This window comes from Labrus bergylta, chromosome 15, assembly GCF_963930695.1.
Source record: "Labrus bergylta chromosome 15, fLabBer1.1, whole genome shotgun sequence".
Lineage (NCBI taxonomy): Eukaryota > Metazoa > Chordata > Actinopteri > Labriformes > Labridae > Labrus > Labrus bergylta.
Genome location: NC_089209.1, coordinates 7,928,857 through 7,952,036, shown reverse-complemented (window position 1 = coordinate 7,952,036; position 23,180 = coordinate 7,928,857). Strand labels below are relative to the sequence as shown.

The 23,180-nt window shown below is 40.4% G+C and overlaps 1 protein-coding gene across 5 annotated transcripts in view; it reads right to left on the bottom strand.

Annotated features, from left to right (window-relative positions):
• sipa1l1 (signal-induced proliferation-associated 1 like 1) overlaps positions 1–19,725 on the bottom strand; it is an 83,685-nt gene extending 63,960 nt beyond the window's left edge. For 3 of the 5 annotated variants that reach the window (XM_020628022.2, XM_065963509.1, XM_065963506.1), the window contains exons 1-2: positions 19,473–19,725; positions 10,214–10,376 (exon numbers count right to left, since the gene is read on the bottom strand). The gene's annotated coding sequence lies outside the window, so the exon portion shown is untranslated. The remainder of the gene's footprint in view (positions 1–10,213; positions 10,377–19,472) is intronic. The other 2 variants (XM_065963507.1, XM_065963508.1) reach the window with 1 other exon arrangement.
• Between the last annotated feature and the right edge of the window lie 3,455 nt (positions 19,726–23,180).

The following is a 23,180-nucleotide window of genomic DNA, read 5'->3' as shown; positions in this document are numbered from 1 at the left end:
CTTTTGAATAAAAAGGTCCACTGCTAAGCTTTCAATGCTGTGCCCTCAGCCTAGCAGCTCACCACCAAAGAAAAGGGTCAAGCCGTTGCTTGACTACAGGCATCTTGGGCTTTTCCCGGCAAAACAAAACAATTAAGTGCGGGGGTTGGATCTTCTTGAGCTTCACCTTTCTCTCCCTCTCCCTCTCCCTCTCCCTCTCACTAAAACCTCTACTGCTCTTGTATTCCTCGTTTCCCTCGGCTTCTTTCCCCTGAACGGATCAAATATCTTTTTAATTTCCTTTTACGCAACTTTTTCTCTGTCATCTGTCTTGGTTTCCTCTCCGCTATGTCTCTCTAACCAGTCTTTTCACCATCCTTTTTTTTTTTAGATTCTGTCATGTTTTTGCATCTCATTTTCCCATCCATTTCACCCTCTTATCTGATTTCCTTTTTGTTTCCCCATCTCTTCAAGCTATCAGCCTCATTTGACGGCTGAAACAGAGCTGCAGGGAAGGCTTTGGGTGTAAACAGACAGTGCCAGAGGCTAGGTACAAACTTTTGCACAGGGGACCTAGAGCATCTCCATCATGCTGCCAATGTATTGCAAATGTCCAGACAAGCTGGGATGGAGGAAAAGGTAACATAAGACACGTTCCTGCTTTGAGTTTTCCTGCAATGCTTATAAATTGTAACTACTCTGTTTCATCCATCCATCAATCACTGCAGGCCCCCTAAGCCTTTTGCTCTGTGTGGTCCAGTTGTTTTTCTCAAGAATAATACACACTTTAACTTCTTTCATTGTATAAAGTGTGCTTAAGCTCAAATTCCAGTGTGATACATTTAATTTAAAGAACAGAAATGTTATATCCTAATGACAACAACTACTTTCTTATGGTTTAAGCCATGTTGGCACTACTTATTTCAGACATACCCATCAGACATACAGTATTAATCTGAAAGTACCAGAGAAACAATCTAAGCATATTTCAGTTGCAGCTTGACAGCAGACCCCACAGAAAAAAAATACTTATCTTGCACTGCAGCCTCTCAAATCAGTAAAGATCTCACACTTTTCTTTCACCTATCTTGTGCACTCAGTTACAATGTCTTCTTTGTGAAATTGCATTGACCTGAAAGTCCTCCGTTTCTAAATGAAAGGAGCTGCAACTAAACAAGGTTTGAGCTCAATTTGTTTGATAAAACAGGCAATCTAATGAAAAAATCATTCAAAAGCCCAAACTATGGAAGAAAAATCGCCTTGTGCCCTACAGATTCCCAGCTGGCATCTTTTTCACCCAGCTGGACATTGTATGCACTAATGGAAAACACTGACGTCCAACAAGCATCAAGAACCCAACCTCACAGTATTTAGTTCAGAGGTTTCCTTTGGATACAACATATAAGAGAAGATTACAACAGAAAAGATCACAGTCACAGGTGCTGCTTGTGTTTCTCTCAATCCCTAATTGCTGATTATAATAAAGAAGTTTGACAGTTTTGTGTTTTTTTTTCTTCCATAACAAACTTTTATTAAATGGTGCATGTGAGAGAACATCGGTTTGTCTTGCTGTAATGCTCCATCAGAGACAAAGAGTGGAAGATAAAACACAGACGCCTCCTCCTTTAATTACTGAGGTCTGCGAGGGCAATATGATGAGCATTTAATAATAGTAGCTCTGATGCAGGCCTTTTTTAAAACAAGAGCTTACGGGTTGATGGGCCTCTTCCTGATAGACACCTTTAGTGCATTATTCAGTTTTTCAAGCTTTAATCTGTTTGCATATTCTGCGAAGAGAAAAACAGCCGGCAGCTGGGGAAATTAACAATGACGAAGTCTTCACTGAAGTTCCTGTCCACAATCACAGTGTAACACGTTGCCAACATGAGGAGAAGAGATAGCGTACTAGCTGGTGTGAGCTGTCTGTGTCTTCAGCGTATATGATGAAAGGATATTTCTTCTCGGTGCGTCGCTCTGCTGACAACTGGGAAAGCCACATGGGGAAGCTTTAAAAAAAGAAAAAAAAGAAAAGAAAAATGGCTCCTAATTACCGTTGTTGGAACCTTGCATTATCATTATTACACTGCAAGGTTTCTGACAACACAACAACTGTGCTGCCATGGCAACACAGAGCCGGAAGAGAGACATCGGTGCTGCCCGCCGCGTCACGTGTTTTTTTTTTTTTTTCTCCAGGCTCCACGTGATCGGCTTGTTCAGTGTCAATCTGTTCATCGACCTGTACTCTTGTGCTGTACCTTTTCTGAAGAGCGCAGGTGGACACATCAGTCTGCTTGGCTGGCACCGCTTCACCCATGGGCTAAACAACGGCGCACAGCTGGGCTCATCTGATATTATGTAACACAGCACCACCCCCGCAGGCCCTGTTCACACTACCCCTTCTCCTCCTACTCCGCCTCCCACTAGGGCACCGTTGGCCATTTACAAGCAGAGGTTGCATTGTGAGAGAAGAGTGCTCCGGTACTTTCACAACCTCTGCGGATATTTGTGTAGGACTGAGCTGTGAGAAACTGAAATATTTCAGATGAAACCTTGCATTGAGAGAATACTAAATTTAAGGCCCGCTAGTGATGTCTGGCAACCAGCTTACTGTGTTAATATTTTTCTTTCTAATAACCTTGCTTTTCTATTTCATTTCACTGAATAAATAATACAATATGGAATGTGGAGCACATCTCACTGCAGTTTTTATGTAATTGCTTTAAATTTCTAAAATGGTTGGTTAGATTTCAGAGTAGTATTCAGCATTGATCCCGGCAGTGATTCTGCCTTCACTCCTTGGAAACAAATTTTGTTACCAAGCAATACTTGCCCAAAGTGGAATGGAACCGGTTGCCTGGCAACATTAGCCTATTGAATCTCATATCAGGAAGCTATGAGGAACGGCGGAGCTTTGAGCTACAAACCTCCAGATACTCCTCTCATCTCAGGTAGAGACTGTGATGTCCATCTATAATCACGTTACTTAGCTCATCTGATATCCCCATTATAGCTCGACACCTGGCTTCTCAAAGTCCTTCACATGAGCCTGCATACAATCCCACACTTCTCTCCAGTTACTGATAAAAGGAATATGCGGAGGGTTGAAAAAAAAAGGAAAGGTCTAAAATGATGGGATTCAAAGCTGTAGATTATCAACCATTTTGATAATCTATTAATCATGACAGTCTAATGCAGCAAAAATGGCCCAAACTTGTCGTTCTAAGCTTCCTATAGTTAAGGATTTGTTTTTTTTCATTGTCATTCATGAAAACAAACGAGAGAGGAAGAGTCTTTAGGGAAGTGGACAGTTGGTTCAAGAAAATCACAGGAAATTTTGGTGAGAATTTTTCACCAATTGTTAACACTTCATGGCCAAAGAGTTCAATAATAGAACTGTCAAATTATATTTGAGTTGTTTTTGTGGGTTCATATTTATGCAACTGATTGTACTGGACTCTGATATTGTCAAATATCAGTTACAGGCCTGTCAACTAAATAGAGCTACATTTTGAATCATGGCTCGCTTTCAAATTTTAACAAATTCTCGCCCAAAAGGTTGTATGCTAGTGTGAATAAATGTATGAATTACATCCCTAGCAGCTCACTGGCAGGATAGTTACTGGTTATTTTGTAAAGGTGTGTTAACTAAAAAAAAAGTCAACTTTTTCATGTCATTTAGAAACCAAAGAATACAGAAAATATAAGAGAGCCAGACTGAAGGTCCCATTATTTCAACGTCTCCTCAACCGTGGCTGTTTACCCCAAGTGCTTTATGAGATGTTAGAGAGCTTTAGGCAGTCACTTCATTAAAAACCACCCAGTGGGCCATCACTGAAGAAGCGTCACTTCTAAACTGGCCTGCTGTCATGAGAAAGAACCATTAGGGCAGACAACTCTCGTCCCATGCGTCAGTTACTTCTTAATGAAAAACAGCAGCTTACTTAAGCCTGCACATCTCACATCCATAAAGTACTGATCAAGATTTTCTCCTCGCAGCATGAGAGACACAGCAGTGGCATTAGGGAGGAGTTGTCAGAATGCCACTGGAATGGATCAAAGCGCTCCGATGACCATTTAAAGCACTTGCCATTGAGTGGCTCGCTCGATACGAGTACCTGGGTAACAAGGCAGTAACAGTGTGAGATAATTGTGATGGGGAGGGATGGAGAGGTAACAGGTGTGAGGACGAGGAGGAGAGGAGAGTAGTCTGCAAAGGGGGTTCTCTTACACAGAAGGTCAACACCAAATGTGTCCAGAGTCCAGCATGATCATAAAATATAAGAAGTGGACGCAGCCTCCATGATTTCCCCCACTGGTTTGTGGACTGACCTTTTGAGGCATTCAGTTTTTAAAACATTGGTTTATGCTATCTTGTTTTTCTGATGCAAAAGTGAACATATTTGGACAAGAGTGTGGGTTCAGATTGTTACACCTCTTCGCTGACCGAGAGGATGCCGCCATGGTAGACATTTTTCGATCACAGGTAGCTACAATCTATTCTTAGCTGCTGTATACGATACTTAATCTAAATGTGTCCCTCATTTTCAAAACGTACATCCTGCTGTATTGATAAAGACATGACTGAGACGCAACAGTCAATAAAAACAAGATCACTGAGGTAATAACTCAAGTGAGAAGTAGGTGTTTTCGCTCATCTGTTTCCTTGATATTAGAGTGCATATGGAAACTAGTGCAGTGCCCCCTGCTGGTCAGGAAAAAGACTATAGAAGTTTTAAAGTCAGGTAGGATATGGAAATAATGGAAGATCACATACTAAAGCATTTTATTAAGATTATCGTGACTGCCAGAGGAACGCAGCACCTCATGTGACCTCACGTAAACAATGGAGCCGTTGGTTAAATTCAAGGCTTTGCACATGAAAAACACAAAAAACATGTTTAGCTGTAGAAATGGCTGATGCAGACAACATGGATTGTCTGTTCCTAGGCGTGAGCTGGTGGTACGATTTAAACTGTCATATACTTTTCAGGTGTCCACCCCACCCGTACAGGTTGTGTCTTGCCATTACTACTGTCCTCCCTTGTCTCTCGTGGTTATTGTAGTCAGGCCAGGCATGACTTCCGCCAGCCACCTTCATAATGTAATCGTCAAGATCAGAAATCCTAAATATCATATATACTCTCTGACAGAGCTGTGCATCTTCACTGGTTTTACGATTCGATTACGATTATCCAGTCAACGATTCGATTCGATATCACGATGCATCACGATTCATCCTCAATTTTCCATATTACTGCACATGGCTACTTTTTCATAAACAGAGACAAACAGTCTTATAAATATGAACTCCTTTTGTATAATTGAAAAAGTCATTTAGACAACAATGTCATTATCAATATCTTTACATTGTAAGTTAAAATGAATACATTATATAGGTAGCTTAAAGTATAAGTGTTTGTGTGTTTAGTTTATTATATGAGAGAAAGATGTTTTTAAGTCACTGTGTGTTCCCTTCTCAGGACTTTGCTGCCTTTAGCTGTGAGCTTTGTTCAGGGTTAGTTTTGTTTCTGTCCTTTTTATTTCAGACGAATTGTGTTAAGTTGCTACTGCTGTAAACACCGCATTTCCTTATATGGATGTTTCACATTAAAAGCACTTCAACTTCAGATAGGCCGGGGACTTTTATTGTGAAGAACTTCTCGGAAATAGAATGTGTTTATCATCGAAGGAACGCAGCTTAGTTTCAGTTTCACCGTTTCAGCCTGCAGCGGAGCACAGGTCTGAGCGTGCAGGACCAACTGGCCCTGCTCATAAAGTCAGCAAGCACAGGAGCTCAACTAACGTTGTTTTCTGTCACAAATCCCTTTGTTAGCCTACGTTACTTTCATTACACACCACCGTGTGTGTTTAGGTAAAACAAACTCATTCAACGCTGTGCAAAACACCCACATTTAGCAGATGCTTTTTTCTAACCCTCGTCAGCATCGATTACGTCCTGTCCCTGCATCGACGCATTAATCTTCTAGTCTGCATCGCGATGCATCGATTAAACGATTAATTTCAACAGCCCTACTTTCTGAGCAGATATGGGAGTTTAAGACTGGATTGGGCAGATCATCGGTCCATGCAGTCTCGAGTCATGAACACCCCCGCGATTGTCGGGAATGTGGAATCGGACCACAAATTGACTCGATTATCCTGTAGTCTGAGGCTCTACTTTTAAAAACCAAGAGGCTATATTTACTTATATGGCAGATGGCAGAAGGATACTGTAAAGTCACATTATGAGTATCTGTAAGGATGTTTTTTTGTATTATCATTATGGTCAATGAAACACAATCAGGGCCTAAGATGACATCTTAAAACTCCTCATAAAGAATCAAGGATGATCTTACTCTCATATAATAAAAACTGACTAAGACAAAAGTGATTGTTTCAGCTATTCCAATTTCAGTCTACATGGAGAAGGAAAATAAACATAAGTCAAAACATGCCATAGCCCTGGCCTTTATCTCCCAGTGAGTCTTTGTTGTGAAAAAAAAAGAAAGCATAAATTAGCCAAGATATTTTTCAGTTTCCAACCTATCTGAGAAACAAGTTTGCCCTCTCACCCACAGAGGGTCAGCGAGGTTGGGTTTGCATTCACTAACTGACAGGGGGAACAAAGCCCATTGGAGTTAGTTTCTCTGCAACAACCTGCACCAGTGTGTGTCACCCAACACTTGCAATCCTGCTTGTTCAAATAATCATTAACCAGTTCAGCCACAGGTTAATATTTTAAGAACCTCTGTAAACTAGGAAGGTAAATACACACCTACAAGATCAGAACGTAAACACAAACAAGTGTGTGTGTGTGTGTGTGTGTGTGTGTGTGTGTGTGTGTGTGTGCGGGGGGGGGGGTTAACGTGGCATGCAGAATTCATTGTTCCTCAGCATGTAGGGCTTCATGGAAGCTGAAAACAATGAGGTCATCCCTATTGTGTACACACAGCACTCTCATACATTCTCCTGCATGCCACTGTTCAGTCGTTTCTCAGCTAAAAAAGCATGGCATGTTGAAAGCAGTGAAAGACACTTAAAGCAAACATTTGATCCTCAAAAAGCCATGAACCTGAAATCTATTAAGCCCAAGAATGGAATCTCCACTCTGGCTTGCAAGGCCATCACCTTACACACAAAAACACGCCCCTCGTTGGATGAGCACTGAAAGGTTGCAGCGAGGACTACAGATCATGACAGGCCACTTTCCTGTTTGGATTTCTGCTTCCACCACCTGCAAGCCAGATGTTGCACTCTTGGCCATTGGGGCCTCAATTCTCTGCTGAAAAGAAAATTGTCTTCTAGTCCACTTAAGCTAGCCCAATCTTCCAGTCTGGTTTATATATATATATAACTGTAGAAAAGGAACTGGACTCAGCTGAGTTAGCTGATGAATCAGTGTGTCAATCAATGTGTTGATTCATCAACTTAAAGTGTATATGAATCACTTGTGTCATTTTGAAATCAAAATGCCAAACATTAGACTTTTATATCTTCTCAAAAAGGTACAATTATCTCCTATAATTGTTTGTTAACATCATAGGATCATGCACCTTAAAGGCTTTATATGCGATTTTTCACACTTAAATGTAATAGAAATCAAGTATATCCTCTGAAAATATGTCTGTGAGTCATGACTGTCTACAATGGGTGTAACACCCGAGTCCCACTGTCTGAAGATATGACTCGGAAAACTCAGAAAACATCACAGTTTGTTGACATAGCTGGGACGGCCGGCTGACTCCTCCCCTCGTGTATAAAAGTTGTTTAATTGAGGGACTAGAGAAAAGAAGAATAACATACTGTACTCACTGCTTAACTGTGTTTCTAGATCACGCTCATTTCAGGTAAATTTACATGCAGTGTGAAGATACCAGCATAATAAAGATCACATATAAAGCCTTCAATGTTGAACTGAAGGTTGGGGACAAAAGCGATGTAAAACAATCAATGTACAGTGATTATAACAAACGGTAGCGAATTAAAAAAATCATAGTCCAGTTCTTAACATATTTGCAACAAAATAAGCATTAAATCCATCTCTAATCAAGTGTCAGTCGGGAATCCAACACTATCAGCATCATATCTGGCTGAATATGAGGAGCTGCAAAGCAAGACGACTGTGGAGGGTTCAGCCAACAGCTGCTGCTGCTCTCAGTGCATCAGGATGGATTTATGTGTTTACCTCCCTTGGCAAAGTCTAGGACCTCCTGAAACCCTCCAACCCAAGCAAGATGTCCATGATTACAGTGATCCGCCACAGATTTTATTTTTGCCTTGGCACAATAAGCCAGGGCTGAAGCCTTGTTCAACCTTTCTAAGTGACTTGACATCCATGTAAATGCATTGAATTCACAATTCTCTTTCTCCCCATTCTAAGATGGGGACTCTTTAATCCCCATCAGAGTTTATAAAATAAGACGTTTGCAAGAGTGGATCATCAGCTAAATGGTACACAACATGAATCACAATCAACAAGCTTATAACTGCTTAGCTCATACAGGAAACAATCATCTCTTCATTCACCACTGTCAGTGTTCAAGGTTGTAGGATGCTGGTGCCTATGTTGTGTTTTCAGCAAATATTCACAGTCAGCTGTGTGTGTTAAGATAGAATTGTAATTAGGATAGAACAGAGACAACATTTGCCATGACTGTCAACTAAATGTGACCAAACCACAAATACTCAATCATGCCGCTTGGATCCTTCAGTTTTTGAGAGTTACCCTCCTGATTAAAAATAACTTCAGATCTTTCATTACAGAGATTGTTGCTCATTTAGACATGAATATTAAAGTATTGAGAAATTGGGAAATATTAAGCCTGCACTAGAATCAGAATTTGGTCATTTAAAATCTATTACGCTGTTCAATATGACGCAGTAAATATCCTTTTTTTTTTATTACTAATTAAGTGGCACACTCAACTTCAATATCTGTTAATATAATTTAACACGTAAGATGCATGTAATTAAGAGTTTCCATACGTGCTGGATGTCTGTCCCATTGGACATTGAAATATTATAAACAGAACATTTCAGGTCACATTACTGTCAAACTAACGATGGAATTTAACCAGATGACGGATGGAAGTCAGCCAGTGAGCTAACATTTGGCTCTCAGACCCTGAAGCTAAGCAGAAGAGCGTCAGGGAGACACCGGTTTTTAATGCCAAACTGTTTTATTCAGTGTTTTTACTGGTTTTTATTACAACGCAGTCTGTTTTGAAGAGGAGGCTCTATTGATAATCCAGCTCCCTGTTAAATTATTAACAGTGAATGAAACCTATCTTTAAAAAAAAGTCAAGCACCTAAGTGGAAGCTAGTGGCGACTGGGCTCACCGCCTTTCTGTTCTTAAAAGAGCCTTGCATTTGTTTTAAATTTGCAACAGTTTTGTTTATATAGGTAATTATCAGGTTCTGAAAAAGAGGAGACCTCGTGAACTATGAACACTGCTACTTATTTTGGGACTTGTTTTGTAATGTCTTCAGCTTGCAGTGCCGCACTACAAAGTGCAGAGGTTTATCTGACAAAAGGCAGGTACTCAGGTTCTCAACAGCCTTTTTTAAGTCACTGACTTTACGGGGGCTACCCTTGGAGAAACGATAAGATTTGAAACCGGATTTTCAGTGGCTTTAAAAGTACTCCACGGTCGAATCACCAAACTATCACAGATTGAAATGACTGCTCTATCAAGTTTAGAAGGTATACTGTTTAAGTTTTAAATAAACTTGGTTTTTAAAAGAACAATAATGAAAAGAAGAAATCCTACTTTTAATGATGTAAATCATCTTGAGTAATATACACAGCTCTGCTTGAAATGTAAGCTTCAGTATCTCAATATAACCCCTCCCTGACCACCCCATTACCAGAAACATCAACATGGCCACAAAATAATGTGTTTGGTTCGTTGAGACTCAGTGAGGCATTACAGGCGAGGATGAAAACTCAAAGTGACAGTGAAATCACAGAATCTGTCAATTATAGCCCAACCTAATGAATCAATTTCAAGGATGGGAACAACTTGAAAGCATGCAAACTTTAAAGCCAGATTTTTCTCTCTGAACCAACTCTTCGCACCGTGGCGGATCTGCGATATGTGATATGACACAGAGGAACACAACTTTCCTTACATCTTCTTCAGCACATAAAATAGTCAACAGCTTCCAACCTGGTCTGGGGTTTTTATACTCTGCATGTGGTAGAGATTGAGTATGATCAAAAAGGAAAACTTACTGCAATAAGGTGACAGCTTTCCCAACTTCAATTAGAAACAGTTTCCTTTAGATCAGAGAGGCGGCTCCATCCAGCAGTGATGAACAATGACCAGGATACGTCTTCTTTTAATCCCGCTCCTCTATTTCCTCTACTTGTGTGGCTGTCGTCAGCGGACGCTTCCCTACAGCAGCATCAGAAAAGCAAGAATGTGTTAAGGAAATCACATATTTGGCCCTTAGCCTCTTCTACAAACTACAGACACAACCATAAAACATCAGAACCAAACTAACTGACAGATTTTTCTGGCATTATTTCAGGAAGCTCTGAGGTTGCCTGATCATACTAATCTTTGATCAATACATTAATCACAAAATAAGAGGATGTTATATTTTTTGCTGCGCTCTGCTTCATTTTCATTGATTTGTAGACAGCAGTGCAGCCTCTCAAATGCACAAACGCAAAAAACAACAACTGTGATATAGATTCCTTCATCCGTCAAAAAAAAAGTCTACAGCACATGCAGAGACCAGGGCTAATATTTAAAAATCAGATAAAAACAGTAACACGTAATTCAGGTTTCCTGTGATAGTGGTGATTTGTCACTGATTCTTATAAGATTGTCTCTTTAAACATTACAACAGCATTGTAGTTAAGTCATAGTTTACAGGCAGCTACTGCTGACAGCTTCACTTCTGTCTCCCCCACAAGCACTGTCACTACACTATGGATTGTACACTCAGACAAGGATTGTAGCTCTCATAAACTAGTATGGCCCACTGTTTTTAAAATCATTGGTTCCTGACCAAAAGACGGGAAAAGATCAACATTAAGAGAAAAGAAAATCACAGCAAAAGTCGAGGGAGAGTGACAGAATATGCGGACAAGTAAGTTTAGTATAGAAAGTTGGTTTTGCTATGGAATCAGAGGGCCAGTGGTTACAATGGTGGGGCCAATGATCTTAAAAAGTCATTGTCCCAAAACTTAATTCAATGTTTTTTGCATTATGTAATAGAAAAGGCCATGAGTAATACAGGCATTCAATCGAGTGGCCTCTCATGCCATTATATGCTTGAATGCCAACACACTCCCATGAGGATGGGTCAAATGTTCCAGGAGGACATGGGTGAAAAAAGTTAGCTTTGTTCATTTCGCGAGCCGTTTTTTACATATGTACCCCTGAAAATATCAGGAGGACTGCTCCTGAAAAGATACCAGGATACAAAATATTTCAAAGCTGCAATAAAAAAAAAAAGGTATACAGCCTTGAATAAAATCATTTCAGTTGTAAGGTCCCCAATAATCATTATAGATCACAAAGTAGATTACAAAGCAAAACTGTGCGTCTGCATGGCTGAAGTTTGGTGGGCACAACAGAACTGATATAGCATAAGCATTGATGTTTGAGCAAAGATTTTCTTAGCACACAGCATTGGCTTACCAAGCAGTTTAATAAAACCTGGATTCTGCATGTGATACAGGGGACTATTTACATTTTGGCCATGGTATCAGCTGATTGAATATAAACTGACTGTTCTTTTCAACTGTGGGTATGGATCTTGTCATGGCCAAAAATGTTCCGTCTGACTATGAATCTTTTTTCTTTTCTTGATCTTGTTGGCTTGGGGCGATGTCCAAAACCATCTTAATGACAAATATGTTATCTTTCAGGCTGAGGTTCAATTCAGCTTCTTGGAATGATCAGTTATGTGGCAGAACTGGAAGTATAAGCCATAAACGGTCTCCAACACTTCCTTAATTGTACCCCGATTAAAATGAAAGCCAACCTTCTACAGTCCTTCACACTGTCTTTATTTCACTAAGAACAAGTCATAATCAGATACAATCCAAAAAAGGAAAGTAGAAAGAATTGAAAAATCCAAAAACAATAAAAGACTGAGCAGCTCTCAGAAGTAACATAAACTGCACACAAATTGCAATTTATCCAATGACATCCTATTGAAAACCTGGGCAACCCAGATAATTTAGATATTTAAAAAAAGTATAAACCTGTCTTCAGGATTTGCTTTAAACATGAAGAATATTTAAATTAACGTAAGAAAGACACTAAGCTCTCTTTCTTACTCTCTTTCTACTTAATAACCTCAAGTTTTTCAAGAAATGGGATCTTGTTCCAGACTTCAAGCAACCAAATTATATCTTGAGTGTTGAAATAGCTGTGCAATTTTTCTGACAAAAAGTTTGCATAAATATCAGGCTAATTTTCTCAAAATGGCACAAGAGAGACAGTAGCAATTAACAAATCCAGCGGGGTCAGAAAAGCACTTCTATCACCAATACCAGCTCAGGCAGCCAACAGTGGTGACATCCTTTTAGTCATCCAGCAAGACAGACATTTGAGAGCTCTGTCTGCTTGAAAACAGATGGCAAGGCAGTTGGTGGGAATGTCGGCAATGCTCCCCTACATGTTTGGGGATTAGATTAACAGTTCCTTGTGCACAGTTGCGTTCCTACGATGCCGTCATAGAATTTAAGAGAGGAAGGGTTGAGGAGATGCTGATTGAGACAGTCATCCATTTTCACACACAAACCCATTTTCGATGCAGAATTATGAACATATGTTACACCGGCAATGGATTTCTCAAACCAGACAGTCGCCTTGTTTTGTTGATCTCCTAATCAAAGTCAAAGACATCTTCATCGTCAATTTTTGACATGCAGAAAAATCAAACAGTTGTTTCTTTCCTACCCAAGATGTAGACTGTAATAGTATAAAAAAAAATACAAAAATTGAAAATACAAGTACAAAAGAGAAAATGTGCAAAAAGATGTGAATTCGAAACAGTAACAACAACAAATGTGCATGGACTTTGTTTAACGACTGATCATAACCGATAACTAATTCACAGAATCGCCCCTGCTGAAAAAAGTAATCAGGGATGCTACAGAACAGGAATTTTCAACAAAAACTAGGGGGTCATTGCGTCATGCAGCACAACAACCGCAGACAGTGAGGAAACTCATGAATATTATGTAATCAATATGATTTTGTTGCGAAACTCAATTACGTAGCCTTCAGCGAGGACAGTGTTCCTCCACTCTTCAGTATTAGTTGTAGCCCATCCCAACACATCTTAAATTCCAACATGACATTTTGGTCCATTAGAGCCTCGTTTGGGAAACTCCTCTTTATTATACCTCTTGTTACTGTTATCAGTATTTCCAATGAGTTGGTATGTGTTCAGTGACTTTGTCTATGTGCAGGTTGGTAATTAATAAGAAAGTTCCCAATTTCAGGTGCCCAGGGCTTATATTTTTGTTGTCATGGTAACAAAACAGTTATTGATATCATGAAAAGCCTATGTTCTAAATTGGAAGGGAAATTCTGAATTAAATGGTTTTGACTCGAAAACAAAGCAAACTGTATTCTTGGCTCCACTCCACTTTAAAGTTTTGTGTAAAATATGTTGAATATGTTTCATGAAGTATCCTAATATACATCTTAAAAACGTATCATACCGAGAGGTCCTTGCTATACATCATATATACTGATTCAGTTGCTCCATCCATTACTATTGCTGCATAATCTTATATCATGCATAACATAATTGTAGAAGTTAGCTCATGCTGACAGCATCTAAGCTTTTTTTTTCATTCTCATAACATCTAGGCTGCTTCCTCTCTTTCTCTCAGAGCTCTCCATCTGTACAGTATGTTCCTCCTGTTTACTTCTGCATGGATTAGCACGCATAGTCATTGTTTCATCGTGTTTTTTACAGATTTTTTGCTCATCTGTCACAACTGAATCTAACAGGGGAGGGAAGGGGGTTGTAATCCTTACTGCTTTCATGTGATATAATCCCTAATTAAGAAGTTAGTAACAGACGAGGAGGGGGAAACGGAGAAAGGGAAAGGGGTGCAAGACGGGGAAATTGTAGCTTTTAAATCCTCACACCTCAGGTACGAAAGGTCCTGATATAGCCTGAACTGAAAGCCTCAACAGAGACGCCAATTTATTCGCTGCAAAAGACCATGGATCAAAGAGATATGCAATTTCACATATCAGAGGAAACACCGCAAGGGCTGTTTGTTAAGCAAAAACAATATGTGAGCTTGCAATTCTAATGTGTCAGAGCACACAGACCTAAGCTTTCTTAAAACTCTGCACTTTACTCTTTGGGGATGTGACCGTTAAGAATACTTTAAGGACAAAGCAATGTTGGAAATAAAAAAAGTAAAACAGGTCAAACTATCTGATGAATGAAAAGAAGAGTTACAAGTTGATTTGCCCGTAAAATAATTCAACACAGGTGATTCAAATGTTGATGCACAGCCAAATTAAAACAGAATTTCTGTAATGTAAAGTTTGGATATGCATTTCTAATCCAAAACACTTATTTTAGCAAATACATCCCCCAGCTTGCAACTGTATGCTGTAAAAAAAAAAAGTGTTTGTACACAGATCTGTATTTGGAAAGAAGTGTCTCATTGTGAGCAAAACTACAGTTGCCCACGGATATTCTGCTTACTGTGTTGTTTGCCTGATTGCGTGTTATGATGTTAGCTATAGTAGCAGAACTGATTATTGAAATACTCTTGGCATGCAAGATGTGCAGCATGCAACTCTGGTTTAAGTCCACAACTTGGCTGACACTTAGTACATTAATTCCCAGTGAAGAGTCGAGCTTTATATCATGGAATTTGTATCAACATTGAACCATGATATTTCTCCAGGATTGCATACTCCTCATTGTAACTAGGATGGTGGCAGTATGGAACTTATTTTACTTACTCCTGTGGTTTGGCATGTTTTCTAGTAGTTCTGTGTTGGGTTTTTGTTTGCTGTCATTTTGAGATTTGTTTCATAAAGTTTACCGCCTGCCATGCCACTGCTTCTGCAGTGTACCGTGATGCAGCTACAACACAAGCAGTGATGAAAGCAGAGAGCACAAACCCACAGTAGGCTTTACAGGACTGCTGTTTTCGCACTATTTTTGTAATGCAGTTATCCCTGCAGCCCTGAGAGTTTATTATCTTTGTATTGTAGTGGACTCAAGTTTCATATGCTGACTTTGTTTTCACAAAGCAACTCATCTAACATTTTCACACAGCGAAAGGAATAGAAAATTATTTGAAATGTAATGGGGGTAAAAAGCATTTACAAAAGGTTGACAGAGTAAATGTAATAGTTGGAAACGGAACTTTAATAGCATCAGGGTTCAGCATTAGAATCATGACGCCTGTCTCTGCAAGTCCCAACTCAATAGAGAAGCTGTGTATCTTTGCTTGTTCTTCCTGTTTTGAACATCAGCCTTTTCGACAAACAACCATATATTTGTTACCAGGGAAGTCGTCGCTTGAGAGGGACACTTGTAGACCCACAATGACAGTTCTTTCAGTCCAGGCTAAACCATCAGACCTTTTTTTTTTGCTGTATTCCCTCCACTGTCAGACCTGACAAAAATACCACACTGTCTGTAGTGTGAAATGTGCTCATAATGGGCAGTACTAATTAGCTAGTGTAGCATCCTGGAGTCATCCTGGAGTAAGTCTGCTGATGCAATTACAGATGGAAATGATGAATTTAACACAACGCTCTTGAAATATGAGGAATCGTATTTGGATTATGGTAATAATCTGCATAAATTTCGGTAAGAAGGCCACCTCTGAGTTCTCCTAGAGGGAAAACCCTCATCTGCTGGGGCCTAGTAGTTTTATTAAATCATTTTGTCCTGCAATGATCTACTCACTGTTAACGAGTATTTCTTGCTCTTCTGTTTCTCAAAGCACAGCCCACCCCGAGACCTTAAAAAGGGGGAACTCACATTCCATTCTTGCACATGCAGAGACAGAGAAGAAGGGGAGGGAGACAGAATCAGACAATAAATGGAGAAATGAGACAAGACGGAGGGCGAGAGAGAGCGAGAGAGAGAGAGAGGGAAATGGGGAAGGAAAGATAAGGTGAGAGATATGGACAGAAATGATGAGTATGTCAGAGTCCTCCTGGCATGAATTCCACAACAGGAAGGAAACAAGACGAAAGGAAAAGGAACTGTCAGTGACGGTAGGAGTGAGCCGTGGGAGGTTGAGAGTAAAAAAGCGGCAATAGAAGTGAGAGAGAAGGGGAGAAGGAGGGGAATATGAAAAAATAGACTGGGAGGGAATAAAGGGGGCAAAGTGAGGCTAATGTGTGGGGCCATTAACAGGTAAAATCTCATTTACAGCTCCTGCTAGCGCTTACAATTCCACGAATCCTCAGCAAAAAAATGCAAGCTGGCCAGCTATGGGACTGAACTGTCCTCCTTTTACTGACTTTGCACTTGCCAGGTTTCTGTGCTTGAGCGCACTGCCAAAACTCTTGCCTGTTCCAGACAGGCCTAGGCTGCACATTAGAGGATTTTTGAAAGAGTGACCACATCCCAATCACAGTGCATCTGATACACATTTAAACCATAGGATGTTATGAGCAAGAACCAACCAAAAGACATTTTTTTTCCTTCCCACTACTGATTCTGAAACCTGAACTCCTGCATCACACAATATTGATCTGATACCAGTGCAATAAAGCTGTACTAACAACCCTGCAGGCATGTGATACGCTTGGTAACATTGTTCTAAGACCTGAATCATCTAAAACATTTTGAAACATTACTCTTTTAACTACATTTTATAAATTACTTACAACCCCTGTTTCCTGATCATTTAAAGCATCATAACATTTTGTTAAATAAAATGTGTTGGACACTTGCAAACATTTTGCTTTTTTAGTCGTGATACACTCACTGACAGCACTGAACTGATGTCGTTACAAATTTTCTCAAATCAATCCTGTTTCATCTCTCTTAAAGCTCCTGAAAGGAACTTTGGGGTTGTGTTGATTTTGGCCCTGTGAAAAAAGCAAAGATGATTTATCATTTCACTAATGTGATCCTATAGATGTGGGAGTAGTGTTTTCTCTTCTGACTAAAAATCCAATCCTGCTTTATTTTAAATATCTTGCACGCAACCGACAAGGACTCTTAGGCATCGAAACATTCCAAAAAGTCTGTTTTGGCAGCTTTCAGGTAGGACAGGTAGCCACCACAGCATGACAAGGATATAACATATTCAAAATTGAAATAATGAATCTTCTAGCTCATAGTTTGGTTGGCTTTATAAGCTCATACGGCATTGTTATTCATGTCGGTCTGTTTCATAACCATTCAAAACTCCTCACGGGAGCTTTAAACAATAGTTGCCTGGGGCAGCCATAATTCATCCAGTAGCACTAAAGAACATCTTGCTTGGTAAACTGTTGGTTTGCAGTCAGTGACACAGATTTCGTCAAAGTTATTTCTTTTCCGTTTTCCAGGTATTGGTTTGGTGCAGACATACAAGTCCTTGTCGACAGCAGTATAAGAACAACTCGTCTTCATTGTGCCATGAGAACATCTTCACACAAACCCCCCCCCACCCCCCCACCCCGAGTGTCAAAACAACAGAGAGGAGACTCTCCTGACAGAGAGGGAAACAAGTGCGCTGCAGCCAAATCCAGTCGCTTCACCCAGGAACACCTGGAGGGAGGTTTCAGCTGCCCTACATCCAATCAGTCATTTCTCCATCTTATAGCTGTCCATCAGCAACCCTGGTATTCCTTTCTCTTCTCTTCTCTTCTACCTCCCCTTTAATTCGGCAGCTGCACGTATTACAGAACATGTGCGCCTCCTCCTACACACTCGATTTCAATAGCCTATTTGATATTGTAACTGCAACGCAGCCTCCAGGTCTTTCATGAAGGGGGCAACATTGAAGGGGACAGCGTGACAGGCTGTTAGGCTGCTTATAGATTCATGTAGGTTTTGGTGGCTAGTAAAACCAACAAGAGTCGTTAAGAGACAATATCTCAAATGCTGCTGTTACGGTAAGTTGAGAATTTGACCCACCCAGGACAGCCACTGAATAGAAATGGGATTCTTAGACAGTCTACTTAGAACTTGTTCAGGGAAATGAAGTAGGTTTTAAGTGTGTGTGTGTGTGTGAGAGAGAGAGAGAGAGAGAGAGCGAGAGAGAGAGAGAGAGAGCTGAGGCTGGTTGCCTGAGGAAAGACTCCACAGGTTGAGATAGCAGCAATAATAGAAAGGACTGGGGGATCTACAGGGGGTCCACTCACAATAAAAAACCCCTCTCAGGGTGCCATTGGGGGCAGAAGAGAACTCAGACAAAAGCACATACCAACAGTTTACACGTAAGCAAACTTTGGTCAGAATGAAGTCTTCTTTTTTTAATAAATCTAAATCTTTGCTTCAGTGTTCGGGTGATGAAAGCCTCCAAGGCACCTGCATCACTTCAATAAAGCACTGTTAACATCACTACTCACATCTGACAAGACTACAGGGACGGCCATTTTGATTAATGAGACTGGTTTTGACAGAGCACCGAGCAGAATATTGTGCTTGAAAATTAACATTTGACTTCATGCAAGTTCCTTCCTTTGCACTTTTCTCTGCAGTCACTGCTGCCAGCAACATTTAAAAAAAATATCCAAGAAGCCCGTTTAGAAGAAAAATAAATCCCAAACTTTTTCTGCAAAAAAACAAACAAAAACAAAACAACAGATGTCTATGTGGATCCGCACCTTTAAAAAAAACACTAAATGAATGGCTGCAAATGTCCAAACAACAACACAACGATGCATTACACTGCACTGAAAGATGATGCATGTGTCATGTTCAGAAGTAAAGAAAAAAAAGAAAAGGTGGCTTGCTTGAGGATGACAGGACCCCCCCCCCCCTCCCCTTCCCTCCCCAGACTGCAGCTAGCCATCACAATTACACAGCAGCCACGCAGGGTCTAAACCAAACAACCATTACCTTTATCTGATAGTCACTTTGCTTGGTTTCCTGTTTCTTTAAAACTGCAGGGTGACTCGTTGCATTTTAAGAAGCTGTGGGCTGTTGTGAAGAGGCTGCGAGGGACGAAAATGCGAAATGAGTGGTGGCCATAAGAAGCTGCACAACTCGACATGTTTCCCCTCAATAACCAAGTGATAAAATCCCTCTGAATATCGGATTTTTGAATGACACACCACACAAGCAACCTTTCTAACACTATGCAACTGCTGGTTCAACTTTTTTTTTTTTAAGTGTAGTTTTTCTGGCCACCTGAAAATCATTTCACGGACCCACAGGAGCGCGCACATAAACACACACACGCAAACACGGCGAGTAAAAAGCATCAAAAACTTGACTGTGAATCGGAAAGTAACGGTGTTGAAAGATGTTGGTATCGCATGTATGTTGGGGTGGGAAGCCAAACAGAGGGAGGGGTAGAGCGCACTCACCTTTTGTCAATTTCCACCTTGTCTCTGCGTTTTCGAGGAGAAAAATAACAACGCTCCCCTCTGGCTAACCACCGGGCAAATACAAATCGTCACGGCCCGGTAAAGACAACACGAAGCTGTTTGGATGAGTTCGTGGCTTCACCTTTGTGTGTGCGTGTGTGTGTGTGTGTGTCTTGTTGTTGTCCGTGCTCACTCTGCCGCCGACCGCCTCTCGGTTTGTTCAAATCAGAAGTTCATCCAAAAGTTGCAGCGGTTCGCTCCGCCTTCGCTCGCGACGACGACGATGAGGTCACCGCCCTCCCCTAAACTTCTCCGAGGATCGAAACCTCGCGATACTGATCAGATAAGCCGCTCGCACACATTATGAGGAGAGCGAGAGAGAGAGAGAGAGAGAGAGAGAGAGAGAGAGAGAGGTGTCACAGTCTCGCGATAGGGTCCAAAAGAGAAGCGGACACCGCTGCATGCATGAGACAGGATGGGAGAGAGGGAGAAAGAGCGTTGCTCTGGCAACAGAATCGTATAATGGCCTTCTCAGCGACGCAACTGGTGTGTGTGTGTGTGTGTGTGTGTGTGTGTGTGTGTGTGTGTGTGTGTGTGTGTGTGTGTGTGTGTGTGTTGAAGGTTGATGGTGTTGATGGTGTTGATGAACACTGAAGGTTATTAAACTCCGGAAGCTCGTTCAGCATATTGACTAATAATGCATCCTGATACACAAACATTAAAAAAAAAAAAGAAAACTCTACAGTTAAACTAGCTGAAAGATGTGTTGCCAGGAAATTAGATTCATTTGACAAGATTACACCGACTGAAATGTAATTATGACATAATTAGCTACAGTAGCCTGTTATTACACTGGGACAGGACCATAGGCAGGACATACTGAGTCATGACAAGATGCATCCTTGACCTTGGTCATAGTTTAGTTTGAAGGAAAGTGGTGAATAAAGCCCATTATATGACACAAAGAAGGCATTTACTTTATATCCAAGGGTGGCTAAGCCTATACCGCACGGGCCTATCCAGGCCCAGGGGCCCCAAGGGCTCAGGGGACCCCTAAGCCAGAGCTTCTGTGTGACGTCGCTGTTACTTTTAATGTTGCATAGTCGAAAGGCTCAGTAATTCATGTCAATAGCAGGGTCCAAAAAGTCCAACCAAAAATACTATGAATATCTCATAATCCGTTTATGTCTATATCCTTGTGCATTAAATAGCCCATAGTTAGGCTATTTTATAGTGTTTGATTCAATGAACCAGCAATGCCAGTAGGCTATTGGAACATAGTTCAGGTAAATGCATATATTCAAAGGGCGTTGCATTCATTTCTTACTTCCTATTTTTCAGAAGTGTTTTTTTGTATTGCTGTTTTTTCTTTTTCTTTTAGCGTTTTAGTTTGTGTGCTATTCAGAGAGGCACTCCTTGCAGTAAGCCTTTTCTTGAACAAGTACAGTTCAGACTTTCTATTAAATCATATTGTATTCACTCCTGGTTTAGTCCTGGTTTGATTCCCACCAAGACACATATGGGACCTTAGCTGCTAATTTTACTTTCTTATACCAGCTATGCTTACTTTCTTTGTTTTTTGGTGCTGTTTATTTAGTACACTATTGGTCTTTTTAGAATATTTAACTAATTCTGTCAGGCCGACTCACTGCAGCTGATGAGAAACTGCCTCAAATAGTTAAGCTATGAGTAAAAAGTGAGCTGCAATGCACTTATAAATGCTTCTCAGTTTGAGGCGAACTGTGCATTGGTCACTAAGAGCAATATCACTAAAATATCTATTTTAACATTATCATAAAAAAATATTGATTATCAGGGCGCTGGTTGACTTGTGGTTGATGTGCAGAGCCTTGGCCCCCGAGGGCGGGCGACTGGGGTTTGGGTCTGGTCTGTGGCTAATATGTCATTCCCCACTCTCTCTCTCTCTCTCTCTCTCTCTCTCTCTCTCTCTCTCTCTCTCTCTCTCTCTCTCTCTCTCTCTCTCTCGAATGGAGGCATAAAAAGCCCAAAAATAAATCTTAAGAAAATATTGATTATAAGCTTCAAATACAGCTCAAGCTGCTGTAATATAGGACTTTACATTTTTCATTGATTATATAATTTAAAATGTACATAAATGAAAAAAATCAGATCAAAGGTTGATCATTCTTTAAAATACAAACCTGTTGTGTGACATAGACAGGATACATTCTCCGTTTGTCAAGGGTGAATGTCAACTAGTTTCTCTGGAGTCATTACTACACAGAGTCAGGGTGGTTCAATGCCGTTTGAAGTAGTTGCTGCAGGGCTGTTTTTTTTAGTCTGGTTGGAATTGTAACTTGTTCAGAGATTTCTCTTATCTTGTTGCCTCAGTAGAAAGCACATACAAAACTTTAAAAGCAAAAGAAGCAAAACATACTCATTAAAACAGAATATATTCCATTATAAGACAAAGTTTTGCTGTTTTTTTCTCTCAAAGTGTTTCTTCTTGTTTCTGTATTCAAACTGTTAGCTATCTGTGTATAAGTTCTCAGTCCAGGTTGTGGTAATTCAAGGCTTTATCCAAAAGGCAACTGGACTTGGTTAAAGAAGTTGGACTTAACCAAGTCCAGCTGCCGTTTGGATCTCATGTGTAAACTCTTTGGCGCACAAATTCCTGAAAATAACCTGAAATGGACAGGGTGAGCTGCACATTTTTTCACACATTTTTTTACTGCCAGTAAATCATCAGGTAGGCCTTTGTAATGAAGCTGCTCCTTTTTTCTACCCAGTATGCTCTTTTCCACTTGTTTTCTTGATACTGTAAATAGATCCACTTATACATAAGACATGAAGGCTTAAAGCTGTCATAATAGTATTAGACTCCGTCGCTTTGTCCCTCATCCTGGATTTCTGCATTGTCCTTTTTACAGCATTTCCTGTCCCCGCTCCACCTACAGGGAAAACAGGAAAAAAAACGCACTAGTGAAATGTTCTAGAAATATTCAGGATTTGGAAAACAGCTTCTATAAAGTATTTGGGCAGATGACCTTAGTTTTTCTCTGCCACTGTTTTAATTGTTGATGTAGGGGAAAGTTGATTCATAATGGCCTCTGAGCTTCCCGTAGGTCACAGTCAGTAAATCTCCTTTATTAAAACCTTTACAAAGTAGTTTATTTTCATTCATTTACCCCTGAAGTGGTTGATTATGCCAGCCAACAGACAGCTTTTTGCATAATGGCATAAACACAAAGCACACCACGTCTTTTTATGGTGGTCTAGACAATACAGACATTAACTATAACAGATTTGAAATAAACACATTAGAGTTACACTGGCGAGGGGGGAAATGGAATTCATTTTTTTATTATTACTTTTTTTTAAAGAATTATTTTTGGTTTTTTTGTGCCTTTAATGGAGAGATAGGACAGTGGATAGAGTCGGAAATCAGGGAGAGAGCGAGAGAGAGTGGGGAATGACATGAGGAAAAGGAGCCACAGATGGAACCTGGGCCGCCCGCCTGGAGGACCACAGCCTCCATACATGGAGCGCACACACCAACCACTGCGCCACCAGCCACTATATGTAAAAAAAAAAAAAACCTACATGCATACTCCAAGCCTTGCAAATTCAACTTGTTGGCCTCCATCATATACATTAATTATTTCAGCTCACAATTTTAATTAGATAAGAGAAAGAACAGTGGCCTAATTAAAGTGGCTGAATAGGTGCCTACATAAAGAGTGGGTG